The 15,581-nt window shown below is 38.9% G+C and overlaps 2 long non-coding RNA genes across 4 annotated transcripts in view; one reads left to right on the top strand and one right to left on the bottom strand.

The window, feature by feature from the left end:
* Positions 1 to 1,430: 1,430 nt before the first annotated feature.
* On the bottom strand, positions 1,431 to 5,793 carry LOC141770202 (uncharacterized). 2 transcript variants are annotated; one of them, XR_012594467.1, is made up of 4 exons: positions 4,960 to 5,793; positions 3,498 to 3,802; positions 2,806 to 2,968; positions 1,431 to 1,989 (listed from the first exon to the last, which is right to left on the bottom strand). It is a non-coding gene; the product is annotated as an uncharacterized LOC141770202 (long non-coding RNA). The 2 variants fall into 2 exon arrangements; XR_012594464.1 differs by lacking the exon at positions 3,498 to 3,802 and having other exon boundaries at positions 4,960 to 5,404.
* A 2,903-nt stretch (positions 5,794 to 8,696) lies between these two features.
* Positions 8,697 to 15,581, top strand: part of LOC141770188 (uncharacterized) — a 127,210-nt gene continuing 120,325 nt past the window's right edge. Inside the window, exons 1-2 of one of the 2 annotated variants that reach the window (XR_012594455.1) lie at positions 8,697 to 8,803; positions 11,059 to 11,201. This is a non-coding gene — a long non-coding RNA (uncharacterized LOC141770188). Of the gene's footprint in view, positions 8,804 to 8,987; positions 9,108 to 11,058; positions 11,202 to 15,581 lie in introns of those variants that run through there. The other variant, XR_012594459.1, reaches the window with a different exon arrangement.

The raw sequence follows: 15,581 nt of genomic DNA, 5'->3' as shown, positions 1-15,581 counted from the left end.
GAAGCACTTTTTTTCTCTGCCAGGTCACCTGACCATCTGCTGCTTGTTAAAGGCGCATCGGCCCCTTTTAAAACAAAAACAAAAAATTAAAGCTGCAGTAGGCAAAATGTTTGTGGCATCATTGGGCAAAAATCCCATAATAACCTTTCAGCATATTGTAATTCAAGTGTTCTGAGAGAAAACTAGACTTCTGCACCTCCTCATGGCTCTGTTTACAGGCTTTAAAAAATCAAGCCCGTGACAGGAGACTTTGGCCAATCACAGGTCATTTCAGAGAGAGAGTTCCTATTGGCTGTTCATTTAACGGAGGCAGCTGTCAATCAAACGGTCAAACTAGGCAGCGAATATGATTTAATATTCTGTTACTGTAATGCCTCAAATGTTTTCAGAAACATCTTGTAGTGTACTGTTTAACTGTAAAATGAGAAAGTTTGCTCCGGCTGGTGGGCGGTGCTTGGTATTTCCTCAACTGATCTCAACATGGCGGCCAGGTCACAAACGTTCTCATTTTACAGCTAAACAGTACACTACAAGATGTTTCTGAAAACATTTTAGACAAGAAATAGGCATTACAGTAACAGAATATTGATTCATATTTGATCAGCGCTGCCTAGTTTGACCGTTTGATCAGAGTTTGCTAGTGATTGACAGCTGCTCAGAGACGGCAGGCTTCAGCTCGGCTCTGATTGGTTATTTTCCTATGGTCTGTGAAATCCTGCAAATGCCATTAGGAGCACCGGAGGACATTAAAGGACATGGTTTTTTTCAGATTACCTGTCTCATTCACTACTGTCAGGATATAGTGACCGTTTTATAAAAAAAACTTTTTTAATCATATTTGCTCCAACCTGCCGACTCCAGCTTTAAGCAACTATATTGGAGAGATCAAACTGTGTGCACCGCCCGACAACAAATTACAGGAACAGATGCTATAGTTTTACTAAAAGTCAACAACAGAAATAACACTTCACTTTCTGATTTAAGAGAATAATAAAATCAATTTAGTTTACAAAAATGAGATAAACACTGTGCATCAGGCAGCGCAGACTGTTACGAGGCCAAACTGTGTCACAGCGAGAGCCACTGGGTTGGGTCATGTTAAGAGTGGGTGACGTAAAGTGAACACAGAAGGCCTGTATGTGTGTGACAGCGGGGAGGCGGGGTTGTGTGCGTGTGTAAACAGGGTAGGTGGTTAATCCTCTTACAGATTAGAGGTCCTAATTTATCAGGAGTGAGAGGGGCAAATTCATTGAGTCAATATGTTTTTAAACCACCTCTCAGCATTTGCGCAATCGGGGGAAAGATACAGAATATCTTGTTTAAGAATTCTCACAATATTACATTTCCATATATGTCTATATATATTATTACTATACACATAAACACCAATGGAATTCAGCAACGCAATCAATTAGAGAGTCCCCATCATATTTTTTTTATATCTTTTATTTATTGTATATGCTTTTTACCAATGTAGTATGTTCTTAACTATTGTACATATTGTATTATTTGTATTATTCTAGGATACCTAACAACATCTGGCAAAAGGACTGCCGATGAAAACTAGCCTCTTGGCTAACTCAGGTATATTTACATTTGTTTGAATGTTGATTAACGTACATTGTCCCTTTTTTCAAATAAAATTGAATAAAATTAAATAAAGAATATGCTGTGATATCTGTAAATATGGGTTGTGATCACCTACAGAACAGTTGAACTAATGTGTTTTTAAAGTTATTCGTGTGGCACAGACTTAATTTCCTGCTAATTTTGCCTGCATGGACATTGTAATAGCTTGGATATCTCCCTCTACGTTGCATCATCTTCTCTTCAGAGCAAACAAATTGCGAAATGTTCGGGAGACGTGAGGGCCTTAACACGTTCAGATGAGCCTGACACTTTTGTTTGTTCTGCTGCACGATGGTTGGAAATAGATGGGAAGGCCACAGATGGATGTGTTGATTTGCACTCTTTATCACCCTCTCCAGCCTGTTGGGAAATATCAGATGTCTGGCTGATAACACAAGTTAAATAACTAGAGATAAAAGTGTACATGAAAATTTTAAATGCGCCTGCAGGGTTTCTGCCGAAAGCAGATCAGATTTCCAGCAATAAGCTTTCTCACTTTTTCAACCTCCTATGTGCTATATGTCTTAAATAAATATTTACAGAACTTAAAGCTGCAGTGAGCAAATATGATTAAAAAAAGTTATTTTTATAAAACGGTCACTATATCCTGACAGTAGTGCATGAGTAAGGGAATCTGAAAAAAATCATGTTCCTCTGTGTCCTCCGGTGCTCCTAATGGCATCTGCCAGATTTCCCAGACCGGAGGAAAACAACCAATCAGAGCCGAACTGGAGTCTGCCGTCTCTGAGCAGCTGTCAATCACTCGCGAACTCCGATCAAATGGTCAAACTAGGCAGCGCTGATCAAATATGAATCAATATTCTGTTACTGTAATGTCTATTTCTCGCCTCAAATGTTTTCAGAAACATCTTGTAGTGTACTGTTCAGCTGCAGGTTTGATACGCATCCCTGCACAGAGAAAACTAAAGGCCATTAATAACGGCAGTGAGGACTTTCAGCCCCCTTTTGCAGCACGTTAGGTGTCTAGCCGCTAATGATACCTGCAAACGAATGCTGCCTCACACTTGTCTATTAATACATTATCATCACAGCGAGGCCGGCGGTGCTCCGAGTTTAATTTTAGCGCTGTCATCTCTTGGCTCCGTGCCAACCTCCTATTCTATAATCTCTGCGTGTGTGGGAGGGATTTGTTTTAAAAGGCGGCGGGTCGCTCACCGTTTCCTCTGAAGTTTTCTGTGGGCTACAGGTGCTGCTGCCCCCCCCCTGATGTAAACACATCCATCAGTAGATCCAGACTGCCTCTCCTCCTTCTGAGAGTGCTTGTTTGCTGCGTCTACTTTTGGCCCCGACAGCATCTGCTGAATTGCATTTGCTCCAGCTGAAAAAAAAACAGAAGAAGCGGGGATTGGTCTTCTCCAAGAACTCTGAATAAAACTAGGTTGAGCGCATCGCATTTAGCCCACTTGAACTGTTTGTTTGACTTGAGAGGCAGCGCCCCTCCCTGAAAGAACGGCAAAATAACTATTGAGGTCACGTTTTCTCGTCTGGGAAAGTGGGTCACTTGTTCTGCTGGTCAGCCTCAGGAGGCTCGGCAAACATCACGACCGCACAGGACACGGTGCTGAAAAATATTCAGATAAATATCTGATGTAGAGTCGATTTTTTCATATTTTCAGAATGCAAATACGCACAAGAGATGCTGTTGCTGCTGTAAAAGGCCGCCCCCTGACACTCTTTCAGTGATCAGCCTGTACTTCCTGCCATGACCTTTACCTGTTTGTTTAAAAAACTACCATAGTGACATTCCCTCGGGAGTCAAGTTTCTATTCAGTACACATAATTAAAGTTCTAAAGCTCCCCTTCCCTCCCCTTTTCTCTCTATCTCTCCCTCTCTCCCTTTCCATTACCTTGCCAGTGGTTTAGCAACTCATGAGGTCCACTGCTGAGTCACCCATTGAGCGAACAAATCCACTTGGCAAGGAAGGAGTCTGTTCCTCCTGCATGTCTCATTTTCACCCCAGAAGCTCGGAGAGAGGCGAGGAAGCACTTTATCTCCCGGGCGCCTCTGGCAGGTGAGCAGCAGGAGGCCTTCCTTCACTACTATAGTCATTAGGGAAGGTTCGAGAGAGGCCAGCGACCTCGCTGTCAACAGCGACATCCCATCAGGCGTGTCAGCGTCCTATTGTGCGTTGACAGGTGTGCGTTACAGGGTCTAGTAAAGGGAGACAAATCTGCTAAACAGCAACAACAGCTTTAAAGACTAAACAACCTCAGTTATAGAAAGCTCATTGCATGATTTTAGTTACATAATCACATTATATTTCCCCCATGTCATCATTACAAAATGGGATTAAATATGCCCGCAGAGTATTCAGGCTGGAGAAGAGGAATACCTGTATGTCAACAATCCCCTTATACAGCACATGATAATAAAGGGTTTTGTGTTACTCAACAGCACCCTCTATGTTTGGGAAATAGAGCTTGTTTTCATCATATCAAGTGCGCACTAAAAAAGCCAGATTACTATTAAGGAGCTCCTGGGATCTCCGTGACGCAGCAAAATTATTGTTTGAAAAGATAAAACAAGCTGCGTCACCATTGTGTTGCTCTCCCTTTAAGTTTTGCTCCGATATTATTACGCAAACAATAGAAACAACCGTGCGTCAACGATTGACCATGCTTTTGGAAAAGTCTCTTCAACCTGCTTTCTTTATATATATATATATATATATATTAAAAAAAGAAGAAAAAAAGTGTGAGTTATTTCTGATGTAACACTAGTAGAACAAATAGAGCCATGAGGTGTTAAATGACCGTGCCAATATGAACTGCGTAACACCGTCCTCCTCCTCCTCTCCACAACAGGATTACGCACTGTCCATCTCTTGCGCAGCATCCTATTCCCGAGCTCTTCTTCTTCACACGCACATCCATCCAGCGTCGATTCCACGCTTTGTTTACATCTTATCATTTTTAAAAAACCGGGCAAGTTTCACAGCTTTAAGCACAACAACAACTCCTGCTTGCTTATCACGCCGCCGCAGCGTGTTTCAACCATCGCAGCGGAAATTCCCACTGGATTTCTCATGTGGTGGCTGACGCAGTTTAATTTACCTGTTGTCACGTCGATGATGAAAACACTGGTGATTCAAAAAAAGTGTTTATAACCTTTTTCACCAGTTTGCTTATAAATACTTGTATCTCCTTTCTTTCTTTTAGTCTTTATACACTTCTACAACAACAGCACCTCTGGGGCTTTTTATTATTATCACCTCCTCAGAGTGGTTATGAATTACATAGTGGTATTCTCTACGCTACATACGCAGCATTATGTCGCTTTCGCCCTATATAGTAACATAAATAACTTACGTGTTTTTATCCCTAAGCATGTTTTTCCTCATCCATTTCCCGGCTGGCACCGCTCAGACCTCGGTCCTCCTCCTCCTCCTCCTCAGTCAGTACACCGGGTTCTCGTTTCTTCTGTCTTATTTCTCGCTATTATGAATCTGTGGAGCACGTTTATCTCTGTGTATCCCTCTCTAACGATGGTTTTCCATCTAGCGCAACACGGCAGACCCGCCCCCGACACTCCCCTGGCCGCTGGTTGGCCGGACGGTGTTTCCTCATCATCCAGAATCACATGTGGCTGACGCATGTTTACAAACATCGGTGAAATCACATGGGTAGTAATAATGGGCGACGTTTTTACCGTAAACTACCTCATTTTGACGCAGCTTACCAGATGTCGTACCTTTGTCAATAACAGTAGGACAAAATGGAATATTCCTATTTAAAAGGACACAGGAAGTCCACACATACATAACCCAGCCTGTCTATATATAGGATAACCCCTACATAAGGGATATTATAGCATATTATAGGGATTTAGAGAGGAGGAACTGCAGACTCACTGAGGTGGAATAATAATAAGAAATTAAAAAAATCTGATACAGAAAATGCATTATTTTTGTTTACTTTACTATAATGTTTGTATTATTTTTTTTTTAATACTTTCACCTTTACATGCTTTTACAAATCCTTTAAATAAGACAAACGCAACATCACCTTTGGCTGAACTGCTCACAACCCATGTGGGGCTTTATTTTTTAAATGGGTCAAAGGTCAAAAAGGTTGTCCTTTATAGGCATACATGTCTATAGCATATTATAGGGATTTAGAGAGGAGGAGCCGCAGACTCACTGAGGTGGAACCTGGGGGATTAATAATAAGAAATAAAAAAAAATCTGATACAGAAAATGCATTATTTTTGTTTACTTTTCTGTAATGTTTGTATTTTTTTTTTTTAATACTTTCACCTTTACATGCTTTTACAAATCCATTAAATAAGACAAGCCCTATTTTTAATCCTTTGTCAATAACAGTATGACAAAATTAAATATTCTTATTTAGAAGGACACAGGAAGTCCATACATACCCCCAGCCTGTCTATATATAGGAAACCCTACATAAAGGGATATTATAGCATATTATAGGGATTTAGAGAGGAGGAACCGCAGAGTCACTGAGGTGGAATAATAATAAGAAATCAAAAAAATCTGATACTGATTATTTTTGTTTACTTTTCTATGTTTGTATTTTTTTAATACTTTCACCTTTACATGCTTTTACAAAATCTTTTAAATAAGACAAACACAACATCATCTCTGGCTGAACTGCTCACAACCCATGTGGGTTCATTTTAAATGGGTCAAAGGTAAAAAAGGTTGGGAACCACTGTCCTTCATAGGCATATACGTATGTGTGCTGTTGTCAATACTTAAAATAATTCTGACCTCCTGCTCTAGCCTCTGGTGACTTTTTGGTGTCATAATATCCACAAAATATCCTAAAATAGGAACTTTTATGGCCCTATGTGTCTAGTATCTTCATCACATCTGCTGTTCTTTGTAAACAATATGTTGTAATCCAAGTGCAGCAGCAATTTGTGAGGTGACATGACAAAAAAAAACATCCCCTAAATTGTAATGTTGTTATTGTTGCAGCAGATGGCAGTGTAACACTCATAAATGGCTTAGAAGAGTGAGTGTATAGTGGCTTTTTGCTTTTTGAATGACCTTTTGCATCACCATAAGCTATTCTTAACTGGGTAAGATAATGTCACTGAATTGACATTATAGACAGACATGCAGTAGCCTATAGATTTGACGGTTTTTCTCATTTGTTTTGGCTCAATTCTCGAATGAGAATGATTTTTTTTTTCAAAACAATGAGCTCAAATCTCTGAACATATAGTTTGTTGTTCACAACAGATTACAATTTCTCATTCATTAAAGCAAATTGCACTAGTTTTGGCACATGTGTGCAAAAGAGTCAGGACAATTGTCAACAATTTGCACAATAACCACTTTGCGAATGTCTTGCTGATCAAAACTGATGAGTTGACTCAGTGAAATTGTCATCCTCTTCACAACATATAAACATTCTTTCATCGTTTGTGCCATCACATGCAAAATGATCCATTCAATTATCAAAATCTGTTAGACATAGGCCTACATATTCCATAAATATCTATGACATGGTGTTATGTTATGTAATCTGAGGAGGTACAATTAGTTGTTTTTATACTGCAGGTTACTACAGCAGGTTCTTTCATTGTTGCAAGGTTTGTTGTTTGGCATGGATGTCATTTTGTGGCAAATTTTCTGTTACAGTAATGTGGGTTATAGATACTCAATGCCCTAGCTGTACTTTGTCCATATGTCACAAAAATGAATACTAATAGAATAGCCACTAGGAGATCAACAAATGGTAGCAGAGTGGAACAGCGCAAAACAACCTTCGGTCAGTCATCTGTTTCAGTAAACGGAATACATTTTTGGAACGCCCTACCAACGGAAATAAAAATACAATCTGACCTGAAAATGTTTAATGAAAAAATGAAACACTGGCTGACACTAAACCAATCCTGTGATCACTGATTACTGATTGGGAACATACATATGCAAATTAATTGTAATATATTACGATGTTGTATTATGTGATTTTATGTATGATGTTGTAGTATGTATTTTTTCTTATTAAAGCCGAACCAGGGAAAAAGTCTGCAAATTAGCTGCGGCTAGAAGTCCTATATACACCGCATCGGTTGCACTTTAATTAAGTTTAACAAAGCCTTCATGTATTTTCCCTGTCAAATTAATTATTATTATTTAAATTTTTCTTTTTTTACAGTGACTTAAAAATTATGTCACATTTGACTATGACTATGGCCAAGACCAGGACAAGGACCAGCTAATTATTGTCTTTAAAGGTCCCATATTATAAAAAAGTGAGACTTTCATGTTTTTTTTATTACAAAGCAGGCTTAAGTCCTATATAAATACTGTGAAAGTATTGAAACACTCAATCCACAGGGAAATACACACAGCCCGTATTCAGAAACTCTGCATTTGAAACAAGCTGTCAGGATTTCTGCCCATTCGTGATGTCACAAATATACAATATTTAGACCATTTACACAGATTTAAACGTAAATATTGTAAATGTGTCCAAGTTTATTTCCTGTTGCAGTGTATGTGAATGTCATCAGCTGACAGGAAGTACACATGGACCCAAGCTGTTGCCTAGCAATGCAATTCTGTTGCAATTCCGTCAAAATGCGCTAAAACGGAGCGTTTCATACAGAGGGTAAATAAGGTATATTCAGGTCGACAGTATGAGGAAAATATAAGTTTTTTTGAACATTACAGCATGTAAACATGTTCTAATAGAAACACAAAATACAAGCATGAACCTGAAAATGAGCATGATATGGGACCTTTAACTTATTTTCTGACTCAAGAAACTAGCTTATACTTCTGACCTTCTGAGAAGAAATATAGGCCTATAAGGACAAAAGGCACACAGAATGTATTGGGCTACATAGTGCTATTTTTATTTCTCTATTTCCTTTTGACTCCATATCTAATTTTCATTCTTGGTATGGGCAAACAAAAAACAAAAAAGCCAAGAAAACGCAATAAATGGACTAATTTCACTTTACCACCATAGTCTTGCCTCACTGCTCCACTTGAGTGTGGTTTACGGTAAGTGACGTGACTCACTTTACTGTCTCTTACGGTAATTGGTACGTTACGTCACTCATGTTCTGGCTGGTCATCACCAGAGAGACGCCTGGCTCACTTACGGCATTTGTCCTGCTGTGTCCGTCCTCTTGACACACAAACTGTCTCAGCCTTTTAAATAAGTACAGGTATGTTTAAACAGGTGTGTAACGTGGACCTGTCACGTTTAAAACACAGCTCTGACAGTAGTTTAGGTCACATAACGTTACAACTTTAACAGTTTTTGAAATGAGGACAAGATAACGTCAGTTTAGTCGCCTAGCAACAATGTTCCTGAGACGTAAACCACGTAAACATGAAGCAAACTGTCACTTTCTGTGTCGTAAAACAACACCAGTAGTCAACATATAGCTCTCAATGGGCCTGATGGGAAATGTTTAACAGCATCCTCATAGATGCAATGACGAAGGACTCCCAGTAGATGGAGACACAGTCTTTACTATTTATTGGTGCTTTGCTAAAGACAATTAGCACATAGATCCAAGTTTTGCTTCTTTACCCACATCAGATTCTCCACAGGTTGTTTTTCCATGCAGCCAAAGCATCAGTGACTATTAGTTTATTTTTTATTTATTTTGCACAATTTAAGACTATACAACAACAAAAACAAAAAATAAAATAATAATATACAGTGCAGGAAGAGGAAAAACCCCCACTGGGCTTAGCTGAAACCTCCACCTAGAGACAAGATTAATATAAAGAAATAATATGACTACATTATAGTGATGACAAAACAATTAGGACAAGATATATATAATAACAACAATAACAATACAGTAAATATATAAAAAAAAGACAAGTGTGTGTGTGTGTTGTGTGTAAGTGTATGGTTAGTGTTTGTGAGGAGGATATTGATTTAAATATCTATAAAGACTTCTGGGCGATCGTAACCAAACAACATTGTGAGTGGGAAAAAATAAAAAAGATAAAAACAGATACACGGACAACATGGGGGAAAAGCAATTACAAAACAGCAATTAAATGACCCTTTAAGTGACTTTTGAAACATTTGACAGATGAAAAGTTTATTGATAGATGTGAAAAGCTACTCCATAATTTGGTTCCTCTAAATCTTATTGAAAACTGACCTCTACTAGTGAGACATTCAGGAGGATGAAGATCTATAGACTGACGGGTTGAGTAAGAATGGACCTGAGAATTTGTTTTAAAATAGGTCTTTGAACTGCTCAGGAATATTCCCACCAGAAAGTATCTTATAAATAAAAACATATATTTGAGAGATATTGATATCATAAATAGTTAAAACTATTAGTTTTCCTCTTGCACCAGTGCACATATATGCTGCAGTGGAAAGTCTTTTGTATATTTGTAGATACTTGTAGGCTACTATTTGTGAATATTTCCATTTGATGCAACTTTATTTACTCAAAAAAAGTTGTACTTTGTACTCAGGAAATGTGGTACTTTTTAATCAACTGCATTATTTGACAGCTTTAGTTAGTGGTTTGCTGATTCAGGTTCATATATGACCAGCTTATAAAAAGTTTATTGTTGTAAGTTAATAAGTTAACTCCACTCTGACTAAAATGTTTGAGTCTGTAATAATAATACAATAATATAGTGTAGCCTTTATGCTATTGTAAGGTAATTTATCAATCTTAAAGGCGCCATGCTGGATAATGAGTACTTTTACTTTGAAGACCTGACTACATTTTGCTGAAAATAGCTGATTTTTTTTTTTTAAAGAATACTTTTGGGTCTTTTTGCTTTTAATTGATAGGGACAGTGATAGTTAAGGGCCACAGGTCGGATTCGAAAATAGGGCGCCCGCTCCACCATGTGAGCCACGAGGGCGCCCCAAAATAGCCTACTTCTGTACTTTTACTCAGGAAAAGCTTTTACCATTGCACCAAGTACCATTGACTTATCTTTGCAATGGTACTACCACTTTTAAAAACTTGGGATTGTGTGAAAAATTCACCTGATCATTTCCATGTGGTGACAGTTTTGGAGTTGTAGCTCAGGTGGTAGAGCGGGCCAGCCATTAATCATAGTTTGCGGTAAGATCGTTGGCTCCTCTTGTCTGCATGTTGAAGTTTCCTTAAAGGACCGGTGTGTAGCATTTATGGGGATCTATTTGCAGAAATGGAATATAATATTAATAAGTATGTTTTCTCCAACACGCTTGACACACAGGAGAGGCTTCAGTTGGTTGCAATCTCCTCACCTCACCGCTACATACTGCCAGATCCTACACATTGGACCTTTAAGCATGATATATATGCCAAAGGAATGGAAAACTAATTATGCAAGAATAGTATAACACGGAGGCTATACAAGCCTTGAATGTGTGACAAATGAGAGATTTGATGTTGGTGTAAAAGCCCTGACATTTCACATGTTGGGATGTTTGTTGTTGTAGGAATAATCTTCACTGATGGAGTGATGCGGCCTTGTTCAGAGTCACTGCCGAGCTGCTATCGGACAACACCGCGCTGACCTTTGCACCCACTCAGCTTTACAGCGGCCGCACAGACAGTGGAAACCTCTAGCCCGGTGGGCTTGGTAAGTGAACCGTTACTGCAGGCATGTATAGGCCGTCAGATAGTAACAACAGGGGTTGAAAAAGGTCACATCAGCTAGAATGACAGCAGTGGTTAATTTGATGTGGCCACACACACACTCACTCACACACACACACACACACACACACACACACACACACACACACACACACACACACACACATACACACACACACACACACACACACACATGCTCCCTCATGCTCCCTCTCCAGAGTATCCACACACCCAGAGGGACAGGCGACCTTGTGATGATGTGTTGTGTGACTGGATCTTCACGGCCATCAGGAGCACATAGGTCATTACCTTTTTGTCCCAAAACACTCGCTGGCATTAGCACTGGGCCAATAATGGCAACAACATTATGGTTTTGTTGTTAAGATACAGATTTAATAACCAGTCAGCAGATGTTTCTAAGCGTTACTTTACTCATTACGTCTTAAAGTAAAAACACAAGTTGGCTTTCATGAATATTTAATTGAATATGTCTTTGGAAAGATATAACAAGAGTGATAAGCAGGTAATGACCCAGAATAAAGCTATTTAATTGTTTATATTAACACCCATAGGGTAAAAACTAATAACTAATAGATATCACCATAAAACTTCTCCAGTTGATTACTTACATTAAGACAATTATTTTTTTGTATTGCAAGTTTTTTCTGAAATGTTAAAATTTTAATATTTGCATTTAAATATGTACTAATTTGCATACATGTCCATAACAGAAATGTGAATATTGGATAAAGCCAGGTTCCAAATTCTTGTTTAATTTTTTGTTGACATATTAGAGTCAAAGGTTTCTACAGAGGGAATTTGGGATATCTCTTTTTATCACTCCATAAATCAGAAAATACTTTCAACAGCCATAAAAAAATCAATTTTCGCCATGTTTTTAGGAATAAAATGTTCTATAAATAAGGCTATGGATAATATATGAACAACCTCCACCATAAAAACCTTCACAAAATTGATGGGAACAAAACTGGAAAGTTTGTTGTATGTAAGTGCTACTGAAGTGGAGATATCTGGCTCAGAGAATGAGAAAAAAACTCATGTTAAGAAAACAGCCTTTAAAGATATGGATTGTAAAATTCTATACACTTTGCAAGACATTACAAGTGAATAGAACAAAAAAAACAACAACTAATAGATATCAACATGAAAGTTCCCCAGTTGTTTACTCACATTAAGACATTTATTTTTTATATTAAAAGTTTTTTAAATGTTACGTTTAAATATGCAAATGAGGCATTATCTAATGCTAACTTTTGGTGAATTTAGGAGAAATTTACAGACGCAAATACAACAAAGTCTAGTAAAATAAAATCTAAAAGTGTATTTTGGATGTTTTCTTTCCACTAGTCTGAAAGAAGATCTTATTGAATTGACCAGTACATGAAAAACAATGTTTTTGCCTTAAATAATTCACCAGTAAACATGCATAACATGGGGTTACATTTGAATCAAAATCACACCACAACAATTTCAGAGATCTCAGACATGGGTATACTGTATATGAAGAACAGCTTAAGCAGCGCAAGAACATTCTCTATCATCTATCAAGACATTCACTTATGGCAGACAAAGTTGAGTTTGTCTGTACAGTCCCTGCTGGCCCAGTTCTTTCCGTTCAGTGAGAGGGACCCACAGTGGTGACTCCAGGCGGGGCACTGCGGCGTCTCCCCTTGACTCCAGGCCTGGTACCTCACATTGTACCCGTTCACCCACAGCCACTCGTCAGCCAGGTAGCGCAGGCTGATCCACACGTGGTCCGTCTGGGCGTCCTCGCTAGTCTGCAGGGTGTGAACCAGAGCCGATTCAAAGGGCAGGCTGACCAGGTCGTCGTGCTGCCTGCGACAGTGCTCCATCGCCTCCTCCCATGTCTTGTTTTCCTTCACCAAAACCAGCCTGCTATCAAAACAGTAGAAGTTTAATCTGCCCTCGCAGTTCCTTTTGCGCCAGCCTCTTCGATTTTGCGTCGCACATCCGTTGTCTTCAGTTTCGTTCTGCACTCTTGCCCAGTTGAAGAATGATGCGTTTTTCCCTTCCGACCACTTCCACGTGTCGTCAGCGTCTTTGAAGAGGCCGATCCAGGCGGAACCATTGTTTTCCGGTTCCACCATTGTGAAGAAGTTTTCATCTTCTAACTGGTTGCTGATTGACGACAGATCAATGTGATGCTCTCTGCAGTATTTTCTGGCATCTGACCATGTCTTTTTTTCGGGGACAAGCCTATTCCACCAACAGACGGCCACCGCAAAGAGACATGTGAGAATAAGAAACCTGAGAGCACTTTTCTTCATACTGACTTGATGTTGAGGTTCCCTTCTGTGGAGGTGCCTCGTCCTGTCTAGGGTTTTACTACACCTGAAGGAGCAGCAAGCACCCAATCATAGTGCATCCCATGCTATTATGAAAATACCCAGGAAGTCTTACACAGGTGATACACATTGAGGGCATTCAAATGTTCACAAATAAGACTTGATGGGAAGTATCAATTGCCTTAAATTTGTTTGCGAATATTCATGCCACTCCCAAACTTCTATCCTACCCATTTAGACGAGATTATGGTAAAGACAGCAGATATTAACACTAAAAATGTTATAATGTTAATGTTATATATATATATATTTCGGCCACTTTGCATGTACAATTGTGGCATCATCAGGATTTTTTATTTGGACATACTGTATATACTGTCCAGTAATGCTCAGATCCAGTTCACCGGATCGGTGGCCTAATTAAATGTATCTGGTATTGATCAGATGTGACCAATCAGTATTAAATACTTTCTTTTCTCACTGACGTTATAAGATCGTATCAGTGCTATTCCATAAATGTCTCAGACAATAGAAGTACAATTTTGCACAAGTGTTTAAAAGAATGTTGCATGAACATTGAGCTCTTTAGATGGTTTAGTCGGGAGTGTGTTCTCCCTCTACTGTACATGCAACCCAGTACTCTACTGACTTCACTGAAGCGCGTCGCTAATGGTATGTTTTGAATACCAGATTTGCATTTTCATGATGAACATTCAAACTACAGGGCTATAATCCGATCTTCCTTAGGCAAAATATTGATTTGCATTTCACCAGAAACTACAACTGAAAATCATACCTAATCTGACCTTCTAATCATAGAAGAGAGAATTTCATTATGCCTCCGTCAGTTCGACCCATTCTTGTGATCGCGATATCTCAGGATGACCTCACAAAACTATAACTGACTAATAGGATAAAATGATGAAGTGATGACATTTTGGACAGACATGGATGTAAACTGCAACTTGACTGGTGTACAACCCTGCAGTGGTAGTTCTAGTTGTACCAGTGTTACATTCTATTATTCTTTTAAATCGTCTTTGATGTTTGCTTCATATAACATAAGTCATTTATATAACATTTTTGAGAGTGACCATCAGATTAAATCAAGACTAGTTTTTCTTGCAACAAATCATAATTTAGTTAATTAGATTTTTGAGGATCAAGAGCCTTTACTGCTTTTGCATGTTTTTAGCGAAGTGAATAGTTTAAAGCAGCCAGAGACCTATTCTGTTTCACTGGTCATTTCTGTGTCCAGCTGTGTCGCTCTCAGAGTGAACTTAAGAGCAGGTGGGAAAGCAGACAAATGAGTACTGTCAATGTTTCAATTCGGCCTTTATAAAGACCACCGTTCAAACTATTTAGAATGAATATGAGCTGATAACGATCGTTGGCCGGTCGATCGGAGGTTCGTGACCTGATCAAAACGTGGGAATAAACTTCAGCAAAGCCAACAGAAATTAAATAAAAGGCAAGACATTTAAAACACAAAACATTAAAATTGGATGGATATAGCGCTTCGAAATGTGGCGCTCATTGGGTCAATGGAGTGCCAGAATAAAAGGAAAGCGCCGCTTGCATTTCATGTCATTTTCTTTTCTTAAAAATGAACCAGTTAGTAACTGGTTAGTTGGTGTCGGGCTATCGGAAGCATAATTAACTGAAACTGACATCCCTAATTGCGCTGAAGGAAACATGGCAGATGGTTGAGAGGAGAGAGATCAGTGCGATTGAGACAAATCCATGCGTTGTAGCACGGAAATAATATGTTTAATGTGAGCAGAGCAGAGCATCGCATCACAACACAAACGGCCACTAAGTACTTTGTATTTATTAATTTGGGAAAATATGCTCAGTTTGCATATCGGTATTTATGATGGATGGTCCAACAGCCAGCGTTGATCTGGCACGTTTTAATTGTGCGACAGCAATGACTTAATTAACGGTGCCGAGAAAGTGACCGGAGTTGTTTCCAAAAGATTTTTATTTTGCAAACGAACTCATGCTGCCGTCTATATAGTCCTCTACATAGAACT

The sequence above is a fragment of the Sebastes fasciatus genome, chromosome 1 (assembly GCF_043250625.1).
Source record: "Sebastes fasciatus isolate fSebFas1 chromosome 1, fSebFas1.pri, whole genome shotgun sequence".
NCBI lineage: Eukaryota > Metazoa > Chordata > Actinopteri > Perciformes > Sebastidae > Sebastes > Sebastes fasciatus.
Note: the sequence above shows the minus strand (reverse complement) of the source record. Positions and strands in the feature narration are given on the sequence as shown.